This window comes from Hemicordylus capensis, chromosome 5 (assembly GCF_027244095.1).
Source record: "Hemicordylus capensis ecotype Gifberg chromosome 5, rHemCap1.1.pri, whole genome shotgun sequence".
Lineage (NCBI taxonomy): Eukaryota > Metazoa > Chordata > Lepidosauria > Squamata > Cordylidae > Hemicordylus > Hemicordylus capensis.
The window spans coordinates 47,140,771-47,157,247 of record NC_069661.1 but is presented as its reverse complement, the minus strand read 5'-3'; the positions used below and the strand labels follow the sequence as shown (position 1 = coordinate 47,157,247).

The following is a 16,477-nucleotide window of genomic DNA, read 5'->3' as shown; positions in this document are numbered from 1 at the left end:
CATCCATTAAGCAGTTGTTTCCTACAAAGTTCTTGGGCCCAACCCCACAATCTACTTGCCCTTCTTACATATGTCCATTTCAGACGTAACACAAAACTGCAGGTCCAATGGACCCATGGTTCTGCGTACCCTCCCCCCACACTTTCCCATCCACATTCAGACACTGGGGAGAGCTGCCTCTCTGCAGTCAGCGAGACTTCAGAGAGGTGGGGGAGTTGGCTGTGAGGGCTTCCATCTTGAAAGAAGGACATTCTACACAGCCAATTGGGCAGGAGGGAGGGAGGAGCTTCCTCCCTCAACTCTGGTTCCATTGGGCCCAAATTACAGTGCCAGCATTCGGATGTAACACTGTCACCACAGAACTGGAGGTAAGGTCACCAAAACTCCACTCTGACCAAAGGTTCAGAGTGAAGTTTGGGAAGGGAAACTGCGGGTCCCTTCTAGCCCTTAACTCCCACAGTTTCAAAATAAGATGGCCACGACATACATATTCCATTTCCCCTCCTCTCCTACCCTTTCTCACAAGAGGATGTGGTTGCTTTTCTGAAGCAGCTAATTACTCCACTCCAACTCCTGGGTCTCCTGCTGTCCTCATTGCAAAGCACCCCCTCCCAGTAATTGCTGAGAGGGCCCCACTCAGTACATTTTTACACTGTCCATTACGTCAATCTTTTTATATTCCAGATTTCTTGGTCATATTGAGATTAGTTACAGGGAAAAATCAAAACAAGCTCTTCTGGTGTGGCTATTCACAATATAAAAAGAAACCCATAATATTTGCAGATGCGTTTTGGAAATCCATATTGAGTCTCATCCAAAGCCTCCTGACATTTCTTGCATTGACTTCATTGTGGTTTGATTCCCACCCTTGTTACCAACAGGCATAGCAACGAAACTCAATCCAGCAAACAGCTAGTATTAGAAAGCCCCAAAAGATGGGCGTGTGAGCACAGAGACATGCAAAGGAATGTTGAAAAGTGTATTCCTTCTACTGAATTAATATACTTGAAAACAACACCAGAATTTCTGAAACAGATGAAAATGGAAATGTGGAATGGTTCTGTCAATAGCAATCTGCTATTATACAGAAGAAATTAATCTCCTGCTCGTAATAATTCCCTGGGGAATCTGCTATGGGTATCTCTCTATATTTTCACAGTGTTTCTGGTATTCAATATTTACTTAATGGATTCATGCTGTTTCCTTTTCTCCCATGGCATATGTTGTTTTTTCTGTATCTGCTTATAATGATTTTGTTCCCACTTTTAAATTAGAGAATGTGAATATTTCCTTGGTCCTGTATGAATGCTGATGTTTCTTATTAGACTCATAATCCTCCAGAGATATTTTTCAAGGGACATCTTAGGCTTTTGCTGAGATATGGGAGGATATGGGAGTACCAAGCAAATCAAAGAATGAAACTATTCATAATTGTTAGACACTTACCAGCATCTTGGTCCGTTGCCGTTATCTGCAAATTGAAAAAATCTTGGCCAGCTGCTTGTTTGGTAACTGCTTTTCACAGAACCAGGACAAGATAAGAGGAAATAAGAGACAAAACAGTGCAATTAAAAGCAGTAGCAAGCTGAAAGTACCAAATTAAAGATAAACATTGCAACAGATGAATGTGATACAACATGTGAAATCATCACATTATTCTGCTTTGGAAAACTGATTGTGCATACATTCCAGTTCTGCCCATTGGACATGTAAAGTCTATGATAAAAATTAATTAATCAGATCTAAAAGTTAAAATGTAGAGATTGCATGCTAAACTTCAATGTTGCACCTCTGTAAATGCCAAGTGCTTTGTACAATTATTCTCTCTCTAGATAAGTGTTCCACGTGACTGCACATCTGTCCACGTTCTCCTGAACAATTTCACTAGCACATATAGGAGATGTACCATTCAAACAGCGAGTGGAATTGCTGAATGTAATAGCCTATATTTGAGGAACTTGTGACTTTTCACCTTGATCAGTCCACCCCTTCAACAAACATACTTTATCTCAAGGAAACTGCTGCTGCTACCACTACTACAAATATTTATGTACAACTTATCACCAAAAGTTCTCAAATCAGTTTACACAGAAAATAAATAAATAAATAATACAATGATTCCCTGTCCCAAGAGGGCTCACAAACATAAGGTAGACACCAGCAACAGTCACTTGAGGCAGGCGCGGCCCTTGAACGCACCTCCAGGGGTGGTGGTGGGTGGCTTCTTTAAGTGTAAACGGAGCCGGTGCTCCATGCCACCCAGCAGCCACTGCGGCGGGGAATCACCTCCGCCACTCACCAGGCTGCTGGCGGGGGCACGCCTCTGTGGGAGCCAGATGAGTGGTGGAGGCGATTCCCCGCCATGGGGGCTGCTGGGTGGCATGGAGCACCAGCTCCATTTACATTTAAAGAACCCGCCCCGCCCCCGCCAAGGCTTGTTCACGGGCTGCACCTGACTGGAAGGACGCTGTGCTAGGGTTGGATAGGGACAATCCCATGTTATTGTAGGGGGGGAACAATGCCACTGAAACTAGTGGGGAAAATAAAGATATACCATTTGAATATTCAGGACAGATTTGACTCCCTTTGTTACATCAGCAGCCAGGTGACCAATTCCCTACTCCCACTCTTATAAAAGTCCATGCTCAAACTGGCAAGCAGGTGCTGAGTCGGCATTCCATGTTGGTATTAATTCAAAAGGAATCTTAGCAACCAAGTCGCCATTACCTCTCACTAAGGAACAATTCATATATCATCATCGTCGTCGTCGTCATCATGCCTGCCATCAGGGTACCGTGTGGGCCAGGTGACTGGTGTAGTTTCTTCCATGCCAATGTCACAATGGCAGGATTTTATTTATTTATTTATTTGCATTTTTTTCCCCTCACTCTTCCATTGACCTGCTGGGTCATGTGCCAGGTTACCCAAAATATTATACACACACAAATGACAGCAAACTGTATTTATGTTTGCCAAAGTGCAAAGATATGCGGGGAGGTCTTTGTTTTGTTTTGACTTCAATCCTACAGAGACGTCTGCCGGAAATATTGCAGGTTCTTGCACCTACAATGCCTCAAGCAAAAAAGGGACTTCGTTTAGTAACACTGATGCACTTCTTTCTTCAGTTGCTTGAGGTTATTGATTGATCTTGATAATATCTGTGAGATATTCATGCTCACCCATGGCCCTCTTAAGACAAACTCAAAAAGCTGCCTGCTGATGTGCTCACCTCATAAATTTCTAAGTTGATTTAAGCAACAACAGTCTTGTGGTACCTGAAAGACTGCTTAGTTTAGCATAGGTTTTCATGGACTAGAAGGGTATCCAGTCCATCAAACTTATGACCAAATAAATATGTTGGTATTTCAAGTGACACCATACTCTTTTTTGTTGTTGCCACAGCAGATTGACATAGCCAACCCTACTGTAAGGGGATCTACTATGAACTGAATGGATCAATCTACATCAACTCAGTAACATCTGAAGCCTGAATGTCAATCCTTCCCATGCCAGTGCTACAGCACCTCCATCCATCTGGCTAGGGTTGCCACTCTTTTTCCTGGCTCTGCAGCCTAGAAGACAGAAAACGAGAAAGTGAATTTTTGCCCGGTATGGAGAGAATGCAATGAGGAAAGGAGAAACTCTAATATCTGGCTGCTGAGGCTTTTATGGAAATAGTGCAGTCCCAAACTATTAGAACTTTATGGTCAGATTCACACATGACACTGAACCTGAGGCTTCCCCGGCCCAAGATATTGAGGGAACCAGAAGCTGGCTCTACGGATGATCACATCAGTTTGTTGGAAGTAGCTGAGTTGAGCCAGAGTTACGCCCCCTGGACACACTTCCCCGTGAGATTCTATCCCAGCCTGCTTTCCACTGCCCTTCAACTGGCAAACCTTCCCTACATCATCCACTTCACAGCCATTGGTTCCAATGGCAATGGGGGTGGGCTCACCTGGAACAAACCAGAGGTTCATGCAAAGCATGGGTTCAGACATAATGTGCACCTCAGGGTGACCATCACTTGGTTCAGTAGGTGAACCTCAAACCTTGTTTACATATCTAGGTTTGAGGCCCTAAGTGAACCTCAGGTTCCTACCTTGGCATGGGTTCAGACAGTCACAGATAAGTTGGTTACCAACTGATCTGGTAGGTCCTGCATTATGTGTATACCCACCCTATACATTACTGAGGTAAAATGGGAAGAAATCACAGGGAAGTATTTTTGAGTGGCTCCCACAGAATCAGAGCTGGAAAACAGAAATAAATGTGTTACCACAGTTCTGTTGCAGAATAAAGTTGGCCTAACTGAAAACAATATGCTGTCTGTTTATTTTTCCATCACTTATAGCTGAAAGGATTAGGCCATCAGTTGCACTTGGCAAAACCTAACCAATTTGATTCTTGACTTGGGAGCTTCATCATGACAATCTTGGAGAGCTCCTGATGTGGATAAAATATGGAGCAATGGATACTGTAAAACAGCTCCTTGCTACCCAAATACCACCAACCCCAAGGTAATATTTTGAAAAGTTTTCTTGCTCAGCTGGCTTTGCGAGGACTAGAGTTCTCTCAGATGGATCATAAAGCAGATTCTCATTATCATGGTTTGAATTCCCACACATACAAGTGCCCATATTTCAGCTGAAATATCCACCCTCCAATTAAAATGCACAGTTGCTTGAAATATATATCACCATGCAATGGTACTATTTATTGAGGGTGGATTCTACTTTCCTAGTTATGGTCTCAATGGGTTCATTTTTATCCATATGGAAACTCTAAATTCTTAAACAGAGATGATAGCAAGACTCTGTGGGTGGCAAAGAAACACATAGTCTCATGGAAATATTTGCAGCTATGTTGTACCTAAAAATAAGAAAACCATGAGAAGGGAGAGGTGGAGGATGATGGAAAAGCAGCATTATTGTCTGTGTGCATGCAAAATAAAATGTGTAACATGAGATTAGCAATTAACCTCACTAATAATTTGAAGTGAGTTCACATATCACAGTATTTGCACCATAACTACAATTATCTCTTGACAACCTTAATGTGTGAAACCATAATCAGCACCTCTGGCATGATCAGTCATCATAAATTATCACTGCTACTTAGCACATCAGGCAATTATCTGGCACATGGGGCCAAACTGGAAGCTAATAAGATTGTCATGTTGGCTGTCACTTGTCATGTTACAGACATCACTTACACCTTACCTGAAGTCCATGCTTGCAAAATGCATCTCTATAATGCCACAGCTGAATGTTTATTTATTATTTATTTCTTTATCATATGTTTACCCCGCCTGATATGTACATCTCTAGGCGGTGTAAAGGTAAAGTGTGCCGTCAAGTCGGTGTCGACTCCCTGGTGACCACAGAGCCCCGTGGTTGTCTTTGGTAGAATACAGGAGGGGTTTACCCATGCCATCTCCCTTGCAGTATGAGATGATACCTTTCAGCATCTTTCCTATATCACTGCTGCCTGATATCACTGCTGCCAGTGGGGCTTCGAACCGGCAGCCTCTGGCTTGCTAATCAAGTCATTTCCCCACTGTGCCATTAGGTGGCTTCTAGGCAGTGTACAAAAGTTAAAAAAACAATATAACACAGAGTAAAAACAGTTAACATGTCACAAAATACAGTAAAACTAGTCTGATAAAATAAAAAAAACCAAATTAAACCGTTTAAAATTAATTTTAGTTAAAGGCCTGTGAAAACAGGTTCATCTTGGGGGTCTTCCTAAAAGAAAACAGAGAAGGAGATGATCTTATTTCAGCAGGGAGCATATTCTAAAGCCCTGGGGCAGCCACAGAGAAGGCCCAATTCCAAGTTGCCAGCAAACAAGCCAGCGGCAACTGTAACCAGGTCTCTCCAGAAGACTGTAATAGGCAACAGAGTTCATCATAAAGAAGACGCTCTCTTAAATACGCTGGGCCCAACCCGTTAAGGGCTTTATAGGTAATAAACAGCACTTTGTATTTTGCCCAGAAACATATCGGCAGAGAGTGCAGTTCTTTTAAAATTGGTGTTATATGGTCCTGTCGGGATGCCCCAGAGACAAGTCCGGCTGCTGCATTCCATACCAATTGTAGTTTCTGGACTACATACAGAGGCAGCCCCATGTAGAGTGCAATACAGTAGTCAAGCCTGAAGGTTACAAGCATATGCACTACTGTTTAAGGGCATTTGCCTCCAGAAATGGACATAGTTGATGTATTAGCCAAAGGTGATAAAAAGCACTCCTGTCCACTGTCTCAATCTGAGAAACCAGAGAGAGTTTTGGATCCAGGATAAATTATGAGTATATGAAGAGAGCATCTCCTTCAGGCAAAGAGTGGGTAGCCATAGCACAAAGGCTAACCTTCTCTTGCAATGAAGCCAAACCAATGTTTCTCTATAGCTACAGAATTATTCCATATTGACAAATCCTTCCCAGTATGGGTTCAATAGAAAGTACTAGGGCCCTTCACACAATTGAAAACTGGGTAGGACAAGTGTACTATCCAGGTTTGAGAGCTGCGCATGCTTACAAGTTTTGGTTGTGTGGGAGCAAACAACTAGATTGGGAGGAAGAAGAAGTGATTATGTGGGAGACAGGAGCTGGGTAGGACAACTTTTGCTCCAACCTTGGTCAATGCTAGGTATGAAAGCTGGTTAGGATGGCACTGTCCTACTCAGCTCCTGCCTTCCCACACAATCATTTCTCCTTCTTCTATTTGATCACACACAACTGAAAATTGGGAGTGTGCACAGCTCCCAGACCTGGGCAGGACACTTGTCCCACCCAGTTTTTGGTTGTGTGAGCAGCCTCAGTGTGTATTAGCAAACCCTTGCTACTTCTACAAATGGTAGTTTAATAAAAGGCTCTGGCTGCATTTGCATGTAATGCAGAACTGTGGGTCTAATGGACCCATGGTTCTGTGCCCCTACCCCCATCTCCCATTCAAATTCAGACATACTAGAAAGCATTCTCTCTGCAGTCAACAAGATTGCAGAGAGGACAGGGAGCTGGCTGTGCAGATTTCCTTCTTAACTGATTCACCCACACAGCGAATCATGGCAGAGTTGAGGGAGGAGCTTCTTCAGGCTGCATGGAAACTGGGTTGCAGCGATGAAGCTCACAACAACCTGAGAGTTCTGATTTGAGTTCTGCGCATAACCCCATTTGCCCGCATTTGGGAGTAACATCCGCTGAACCACTGGCCCATTGAACTGCGGTTCTGTGTTACGTGTGAATGTAGCCTCTGAATTGATGCACGCAATATGTATGCTACAGGAAAACTCTTGGTGGTGGCTGTATCTTCAAACTGGTCTCAGTGTGGCAAAGTTATGGTGTGTACCTTCCTATAAAGGTCTAGCCTTATGCAAGAGGTTAATTCCCAAGGAATATCTAGACTCTAGAAATTAGTTCTGTGTTGATTGTCTGGTCAGATTCAGAAAGAAACACTGTGCAATTAACATCTTGTCAAATCCAACTTTATGGTACAGTGTTCTGTTGGGTCTGTTACCCAGTGAATTAATGCTCTGCGAATTGCCTAAGCTGAGACTAATCAAGATGGAGCTGAGACTCAGAGCTATATGAGAGAACCTGCGTAAAGGGCTCCTTACAGATGAAATAAGGTGTGGGGAGAACAGTTTGTAAACAGTGGCTGACATACTGCACAATGTTACATGTACCTGGCAACATAACATTTGTGCAGTTGTGCACGAGCACTGTTGTACTAATTACAAGAATTGTGCAAATACAGTTGCACATTTTGGGAAATGGAAATCATGACCGTCAATTGCACAGACAATGGTTGCACACACTAAACAACACACAGTGTGTCAGCCAGTTTCATTCAAAGGGAAAAGATAATTGTATACCAGACTCTGAGAAATTGAGAGTTTTGCATCAGTTGCATCCTTCTTTGGGTTTTGTCTGTAATGGCCTGGCCATGCCTAAGTGCATGTGCTCAGTTACCATTTAGTCATAGGGCATGGGGAGACAGGAAGCAATCTTATACTTAGTCAGACCATTGGTCCACCCACCTCAGTATTGTCTGTACTGACTAGTAGCAGTTCTCCAAGGTTACAGGCAGGAGTCTCTCCCAGCCCTAAAGGGGAATACCAGGGAGTGAACCTTCCTGGCATCTCCCTGGCATCTTCTGCTCCTCCACTGAACTATGGCCCTATATCTTACAGAACTCACATGTAGTCTCCCATCCAAAGGTAAACCAAGGCAGGCCTTGCTTAGCAAAAGGGACAAACCATGCTCACTACCTCAAAACCAGCTCTCCTCCGTCTTTGCTTTCATCAAAGAGCCTGCCCACTCTTTTGCATGTGGGACGTGGATTGCATGGTGTGACAAAACTTCATTCCATTCTCCCCAGTCCACTGTCTGGAGAATAAATGGTGATGCAGACAATGGCCATCACTGCTTTAGAAAGCTTTTTTCTAAAAACTGACTGTCCTTTTATAGCATAGCCCTGTTATGTATTTCCAATTAGTTTGGTTGGGAAGTAGAGAAAGTTAATTCAAACTCATCTTGGCGAATCTGTTGATAGTTTTATGAGAGTCGTTTGTACTTATGGCTATATTGAATTGCTTTTTTTGTCCTTCTACCATCTAAATGATGTCCTCAGCAGGCTTTTTATTGTACTGAAGTTCAGCACTATTTGCCTCCCATTAGAAAAGATTTTGGATAAACAAAGACATAATGGCGCAGCGGGGAAATAACTTGCCTAGGGAGCAAGAGGTTGCTGGTTTGAATCCCCGCTGATATGTTTCCCAGTCTATGGGAAACACTTATATCAGGCAGCAGTGATATAGGAAGATGCTGAAAGGCATCATCTCATACTATGCAGGAGGAGGCAATGGTAAACCCCTCCTGTATTCTACCAAAGAAAACCACAGGGCTCTGTGGGCGCCAGGAGTTGAACACAGATTCGATGGCACGATTACATATATATATGTGTATATATATATATATATATATATATATATATATATATATATATATACACTCCTTTTTTCTGTCTTGTGATTAATGTGGAATACTTTCAGAGAATTTATTGATGCAAAATATTGGATCAGATACATTAGCAAGAGAGAGCATAACTCAGTGGTAGAGCACACACTTTACCTACAGAGGGTCCTGTAGAATCCAATGGAAAGAGTTGTGGTATGCAAGGACAAGGCAGTGGAGTGGAATCAGAGTGATTCTCTTTATTTAGCAGGGGGAGAACAACTGGCCCTATCCACTCCCAGTGCAGTACCTCCAGTGACTGTTGCTGGTGTCTATCATTTTTTCTTTTTAGATTGTGAGCCCTTTGGGGACAGGGATCCATCTTATTTATTTATTATTTCTCTAGGCAAACCACTTTGGAAATTTTTGTTGTTTGGTATATAAATAGTTGTTGTTGTTCTCACGAGCAGCCAGGAGCATTCTAAGGCAACCAAGCCTGCTCTTGGCTGCTTGTGAGAAGAAGCAGGAGGCAAGCGGTTGCTGCTGTCATGGCAAACCTGCCTATGGAGCCCTCCTTCAAAATGAGATTAAGAGAACAAATGCTCTCTTAACCTCAGTGTTTTAGTCATCTGCCAGCCCCAGCTACTTGCAGCTGGGGCTGGGAGACTACAGGGTCCCCGACCAGTGTTGGAGAAATCCCCACAATGCACTGTGCACTCATGTGGTGCATTATGGGAATTTTGAGTGGCGGGGAAACGCTTCCCAGCCCCCAACCCTCTGTTCTGCCGGGTGCCACTAGCAATCATCTAGCAAGAGAAGAGGGATCATCTGTGGGGAGGTAAGAGCTAGCAGCCTTCCTCCTCACTTTCCCTCAAGCCTTTTCTCACTGATTGTGAGAAAGGGCTCATTATGTACAGAGAGGCAAGTGCAAACTGCTTTTCCCTGCTCTTGCTGCTGGCTTTTTGTTAGCCCCACCTCTACTCCAGGACTGGAATACAAGTAACTAAAGCCCCATTCAAAAGCTGGCCTGGATCAAGGAATAGATTTTTTTAAAAAAAAAACACCACAGTTCCCACGTTCAGTTCTTAGCAATTCTAGTTAAAGGATCAGAAAGCAGGTGATGGAAAATACCTCTGCCCAATACCCTGGAGGCTTTACACACATGGCTTTTAATTCAAATCCACTCCAGATTGGAGTGTGCCAGTCCACATATCAGTTGTATTTACCCCAATGTATAATGGACCAGTACAGACATGACTCTGTTTACCCCCGAAGTGAGGCTGGGCATTCTGGCTTAGCCCGAAGTATATCCATATTTCCAGCGGCTTTTGAAGAAAACCTGATGTTTTCCTTTGCTATGTGGAGGGGCCATTGCTGGCAATTCGGCTTACTCGCACTTCTGTGTTGTTGTTTTTAAAAATTGTCTGCTGGGTAGATTTCTGTAAATCCACCCAGGTGTCAGCAAAGGAGAGTCTGACAGCTTAGTCTGGAGTGTTCTTTGAGTGATTTGCAATTACAAGCACTGGGGGCAGGGAGAGGAGTTGTGGCAGACTGATGCAATTCTATGGAGTCCAGAAGGGGGGAGGGGGAGGAAGGAATTCCTGAGTTAAATGCAAGCACAAGCAAAATGTGTATCTTGAAAGTTTGGTCGCCATAGCAACACAGCTTACATATGCAGATGTTTGGATAGGCAGATGTTTGGAAGCTTAACAATGGAAACTGCAGGTTGAGGTTAAGTTCTGTTGGTTTGACTTGTCACTTTTCCGGACATCCGGCTGGCTGTCAAACTAAAAGAAAAGGAATACTGAAGGGAGGCATCACTCCTGGGATGGGATTGGTTGGAGGGGGGAAAATGAAACAAACAGTGGGAATGCACATAGGAGAAAGATCGCAGGGAGTGCAGGAGGAGCCCACAGCTATGTAAACTGTCAGTTTAATCCCTGAAGTAAACATATTGCGAATCTGCTGTGAAGCAGATTCACTCTTCAGATACCCCAAGGTATAAAGCCATGTGTGAAAAACCTCCTGAAGAACCATTGCTAGTCAGTGTAAACTGTCCTGAGCTAGATAGACCAATGTTCTGACTCAGTATACAACAGGTTCATATAACTGTGGATCCTAAATGGAGAAGGGACTATATCTTTTAAACAGCTAGAAAAAACTCTAAGACAGCCTAGAATAGAAATGCAACATACATGGATTATTAATGGCAAATAACGAACACTTGTGAAATGCAGGCTAAGCTTTTATTCATATGTTCCCAAATAACAAAGATATAACATTAGTTGATATGATGAAAAGTGAATGGTAATCCTGGCTGCTGAAAGTCCCTTCATCCAATTTTTAAAGAACAAGTAAATAATAGAGGCAGTTTTCTCTCCACCAGCCAGACCTTGGCACTATCTCTCCTCCTCTTCTTTTTTTTTTAAAGGACTGTGAGCCAGAGTCTGGCTTTCTTTGCATGCATCTCATCTCTTCTCATCTAACCAGTCAAGACTAAGAGTTCTGACTCATCCAAGATGGCCCTACTCATGGCTGCTTTGTTACTTCCACATGTCCATTCCAGGTTAGCCCTCACGATAAAGTTCCTGCTGTGTATGTCTTGCCCCATGTGCCATAACAAGGTAGGCTTCATCCTTTAAGTCTAGGGGCTCCTGAACATGCTCAGTAGAATCATGTTCTGGGATGCCTGGGAGATACAGAATTCAATGAACTGGGCTAGGAGGCAGAGGAAAATACATCTCCCACGCACCCCAGCAGAAAATGATGCTGATGAGCATGTTCGTGCCATTTTATTTATTTATTTATATCTATGGAAACCGCTTTGGACACTTTTGTTGGCAAGTGATATATGAATATGCATCATTGTCATATTCATATTTGTTCACGCGTCTCCAAACCTTAAAAATATGCTAAATAAATAAATAAATAAATAAATAAATAAATGTGGGTGTCCACCTATCTATCGATAAACCCAATTCACCACAGCAGAAAATGACTGTCCTGCTGTTAAGGAGAGTCCAGAAATTGAGGCGGAAACCAGCAAGATCTCTCAAGTCACAAGCAAGACCTCCCCACCAACCTGAAAGTGTAAGTTTGCTTGGGAAGGGGTGGGGGGAGGGGGGAACTGCCATTTCCTAGCTTCCCACATGCTCCGAAGAACTTATAGGACAGCAGCCAGAGTTCTCCTCTCAAAGAGAAGAAAACAAGATGTGTGCAAGCTCCTGAGGCAACAGGTTTCATTTTCTCAGGGTTACCTTTCACAATGATAAGGAGAGGCAGCTCCCACCCAGATCCCATTGCTAGCAGAGACAGGTTAGGGAAGATCTTCTTTCCAGTAGAAGAGCTCCAGGGCATGCAAGTATCTTCAGCTCACAGGCACTAAGGCCTGATTTATTTATGTTCAGTTTTGACATGGGAAAAGTCATCCCTGTCATCTTCATATGGTAAAGGATTCTTCAAAATGTCCTTCCTTGTGATGAAATGTGTATTTGTAGCACATGTCGGAAAATGACCGAGTCAAGACAAGGCAAATGCTCCAGTACTGAATTCTGCAGAAATGGTCATCAGGTCAGAAATGTTGGATAAAAGGTGACTTCACCCTCTCAAGGGGGAGGGAGGGGTGTGATATCACTACCCTTTATTTCTCCAGCTGCCTCTCTTCAGTCAAAGCAAAACAGCAAAGTTTTCGACACTGCAGCATATGAAGGGAGGAGGATATAGGCCTACTGAAGCCTAAAGACTGCAAGAGTTGGGCTGGGACAGAGGAAGCTGGTTTCTCTGAGCTCTTGCCTCCCATCAAGGCACAAAGACTTTCAGAGGTCCCTGGGAAAGTAAGGGAGGGGCTGCCTCAACAACTCTGTCAGACCCTTCTTCACAAACCACTGGCAGGAACTCCCTGGCCTGTCTGGGCTTCTTCTTTCTTGTCTTTCCTCAGGGAATTTCACCAGTCCCTGGGAAGGCTGAGAGAACTTTCTTCTCTGAGGGAAACTCAGCAGCATGCATTTGAACATTTGAACTTGTTTCCAGCCAGGCACTGGCCTAAACCTGATCTGCATAGCTCCAGCAAGTCTGCTGTATCATGTGCCCAGAGACCATAGTCCTGAGACTTTTATGTACCATATATAGTCCTGAACAGCCCAGTTCAGCATATCTCAGGGAGCATACAAGCCCAGCTGCCCTCTTTGGATTCAAGAAGAGTCTTGCTGCAGGTTTCTGTGCCCATAAAACAACGTCCAGAGAGGTCACAAGTAGGTAACCTCAGCAATATCCCTAGCCTTGTAGAACTCATTCCTCAAAAGAAGCCTACCAAGTGATAAAATCGTGGCACCCTTAGCCTACCTCAGAAGTAAATCCCATTGGCTGACAGTGAAACCTCATTCAGATAGAACGCCAAACACATAGGTAAATGTGCCAGAGGTTTGAATTTGTGATCGAAAGCATGAAGTTGCAGTTTCGTCACCCAACCACAGCTCCCTTTTCATTCCCAAACCTAAATTTGAACCCTTGGCTTGTAGTGCATTTCACTGCTGAGACCTGAGGTTAGAAGACAGCAATGCATTGTCTGAATTCCATCACTGCTATAACCCAGGTTTTGTGCACAAGCTCCTCCGGCTGCCATAGAGAGGCCGGCTCAGAGCAGCCCATAAATGTGTCGGTACTAGGGCAGATGCGTTTCTCGCTGGCTACCTCTCAGAGCTGATGCACCACCCTCTGCCATCCCCTTGCCCCTCCTGCCGCTGCTTGGCAACAGGGATGCCACGTCTCTTCACGTCCTTCCTTTAAAGGGATGGAATGGCATTGGGGAAAGCACGTTTTAAATAAAAGAAGAATAGACTCACATGCAAGGAGCCCTTTCATTGACTGAACACCTGATCTAGCCCAATTCCTGTGGCTCTTGGATCTTAATGGAGTGTGGTTTCTTTGGTCTTAATGTACACAAAGGCGCGTGGGGGGGGGGGGGGACCAGACCAAGGGACATTCCCGAGAATCCTAGGGGAAGCTGGACCATGGGAGGGCTGGGGCTGCTCATCTGGTACTGCAGGAACAAATCATGTTGATTTCATAAGAGGGGATATGTATATTAAGGCAGGCAAAGGAACCTGGGTATGGGTTCACTGTAATCAAGGTACCACCAGGCTTGCAGACCTGGGCAAAGCAGTGAGAAAGACCCAGCACACTCTCATCCTCATGCCAGCTTGCCGGATGTGAGGGGTTAGCCTTACATTCTTGGTTCTCAGCAGACACCAGGTCTGGGAGGAATGTTGCTGGGGGACCCTTCCTAGGGTTTTGGTGGAACTGCCAACTGGCAGTAAAAGCCCTCCACGCCACATGCATGTCTCTATAGCCAGGCACTCTCCACACAGGGGCAGGACCCATCTTCATTGCATAAGAGGAATGCAATTTATTATGCGATTTAATCCTGCTTTTGATGGATGGTTCTTCTTATGAGGTTTGGCCAAGATTTGCACTCAGGGGAAGGGACTGGGGGCCCCATCCTCTACCAACTTGTACAAAAAATAGGGTAATACTACTCAAAACAGAATGGGAAAATCCTAAATAAATTCACCCTCTTCCTAGCAGTCTCATCCTATCCATACATACATAATCACTCACATGGGATAGGGATGGAGGTCTAGGCAGAGGAAAAAATAGAAGTCCCTGGAGCAATGCGGGGGGCATATGGCTCATGGCATATGTGCAGGATTGTGGGCTTGTGTGGGTGTGTTACAAATGGCCATTGGCAGTAAGAAACTCATTCTGAGAACATATGAGAAATAGTAGAGGAATCACTTGTGCAGTCTATCTTTGACCAGTGCACGTGGGGAGAGAGGGGCCCAATCCTCTCTTCCCAGGGGAGGAAAGAGTGGGGCTATAAAAGACCCTTCCTCCTCAACTGTGGAAGGTAGTGGTGCAAGCAGTGTGAGGAAAGAGTTAAAATGTCTTTGCTCAGTAGATGGCAGCTTGACACTGCAGAAAAGGCACCATCATGCTGAGCATGCTCCTTCTAAAACCGCAGCCAATGGTTGCAACTTCACTAGCATGCTGAAACTTTGCCAACAGTCTGGCAACTTGAGCGGAACAGAGCTTGCTGGGATGCAGCCTTGGCAGGCTAGGAGGAAGGAAGGGTCCCTCTGCCCCGAAGCTGGAGGTGGCCAAACTGCAGCTAGTCTGTCGTCTGTAGCACGATTCTTGGTTTCACATATTAACCGTAGCTTTGTTCACCCGCAGTTTAACGTTATGTCCAAACAGGGCCTGAGATTAAGTTACTTAGTAGTATTGCTCAGTAGTATTGCTCCTCTAAAGTTACTTAGTAGTATTGCTCCTCTAAAGCAGGAGTTCCCAACCTGTGTTACTCCAGATGTTGCTGAACTAGAAGTCCCATCATCCACAGCCACAATAAATCATAGCTAGGGATGATGGAAGTTGTAGTGCACCAACCTCTGGAGTATCACAGGCTGCAAACCCTTGCTCTAAAGGACAACTTCATTTCAATAGAACTTCTTGGGAGTAATGTAGTCTGGATGTCAGCCATTCTCTTTTATGTGGCTTACTCTCAAATATAAGGTTTGCAGCTGTAATCTTCTGGGAGCAAGTCAAACATCTTTGGTCAGTCCTTACAGACAGTTTTTAAAATTATTAATAACAATGGTAATTATTTTTATTGGCTTTTTATTGTGTCATTAGGTTTTAAGTATTGCAAACTGCTGGTCTTGTGGTAGCAAGCATGAATTGCCCCCTTTGCTAAACAGGGTCTGCCCTGGTTGCATTTGAATGGGAGACCACATGTGAGCACTGTAAGATATTCCCCTTAGCGGGTGGAGCCAGTCTGGGAAGAGCATCTAGGTTCCAAGTTCCCTCTCTGGCATCTCCAAGATAGGGCTGTGGGACACTCCTGCCTGCAGCCTTGGAGAAGCAGCAGCCAGTCTGTGTAGACAATACTGAGTAAGATGGATCAATCCTCTGATTCAGTATATGAGTAGCATGGTGTAGTGGTTAGAGTGCTGGACTAGGACCGGGGAGACCTGAGTTCAAATCCCCATTCAGCCATGAAACTAGCGGGGTGATTCTGGGCCAGTCACTTCTCTCTCAGCCTAACCTACATCACAGGGTTGTTGTGAAAGAGAAACTCAAGTATGTAGTACACCGCTCTGGGCTCCTTGGAGGAAGAGTGGGATATAAATGTAATAATAATAATAATAATAATAATAATATGGGAGCTGCCTATGTTCCTGATTTAATTCAAAGAAATTAGGAACAGACGAACTGTTTCTAATGAGTAAATATCTAATGAGTAAAACATCTACCTTATGCATCTGAACTTATTTTTAAAATATTTATGTATTATTTGCATTAATACATAAGGCAATTAAGAAGTGTGTTGCTTGTTTGCTCAGAAATAAGTTCCACTAAACTCAGTGGAAATTACACTCTAGACTTGATGGCACACTTTACCTTTTTAAGTGTGCATAGGATGTCAACTTTAGGAAATACTGTGACTGTACAAATGTAAGAGTATTAC

The 16,477-nt window shown here is 44.0% G+C and overlaps 1 protein-coding gene across 1 annotated transcript in view; it reads left to right on the top strand.

Moving 5' to 3' along the window:
* Positions 1–4,259, top strand: part of ANKRD50 (ankyrin repeat domain containing 50) — a 210,816-nt gene extending 206,557 nt beyond the window's left edge. The window contains exon 9 of the transcript XR_008308336.1: positions 3,403–4,259. The gene's annotated coding sequence lies outside the window, so the exon portion shown is untranslated. The remainder of the gene's footprint in view (positions 1–3,402) is intronic.
* The last annotated feature ends 12,218 nt before the right edge of the window (positions 4,260–16,477 follow it).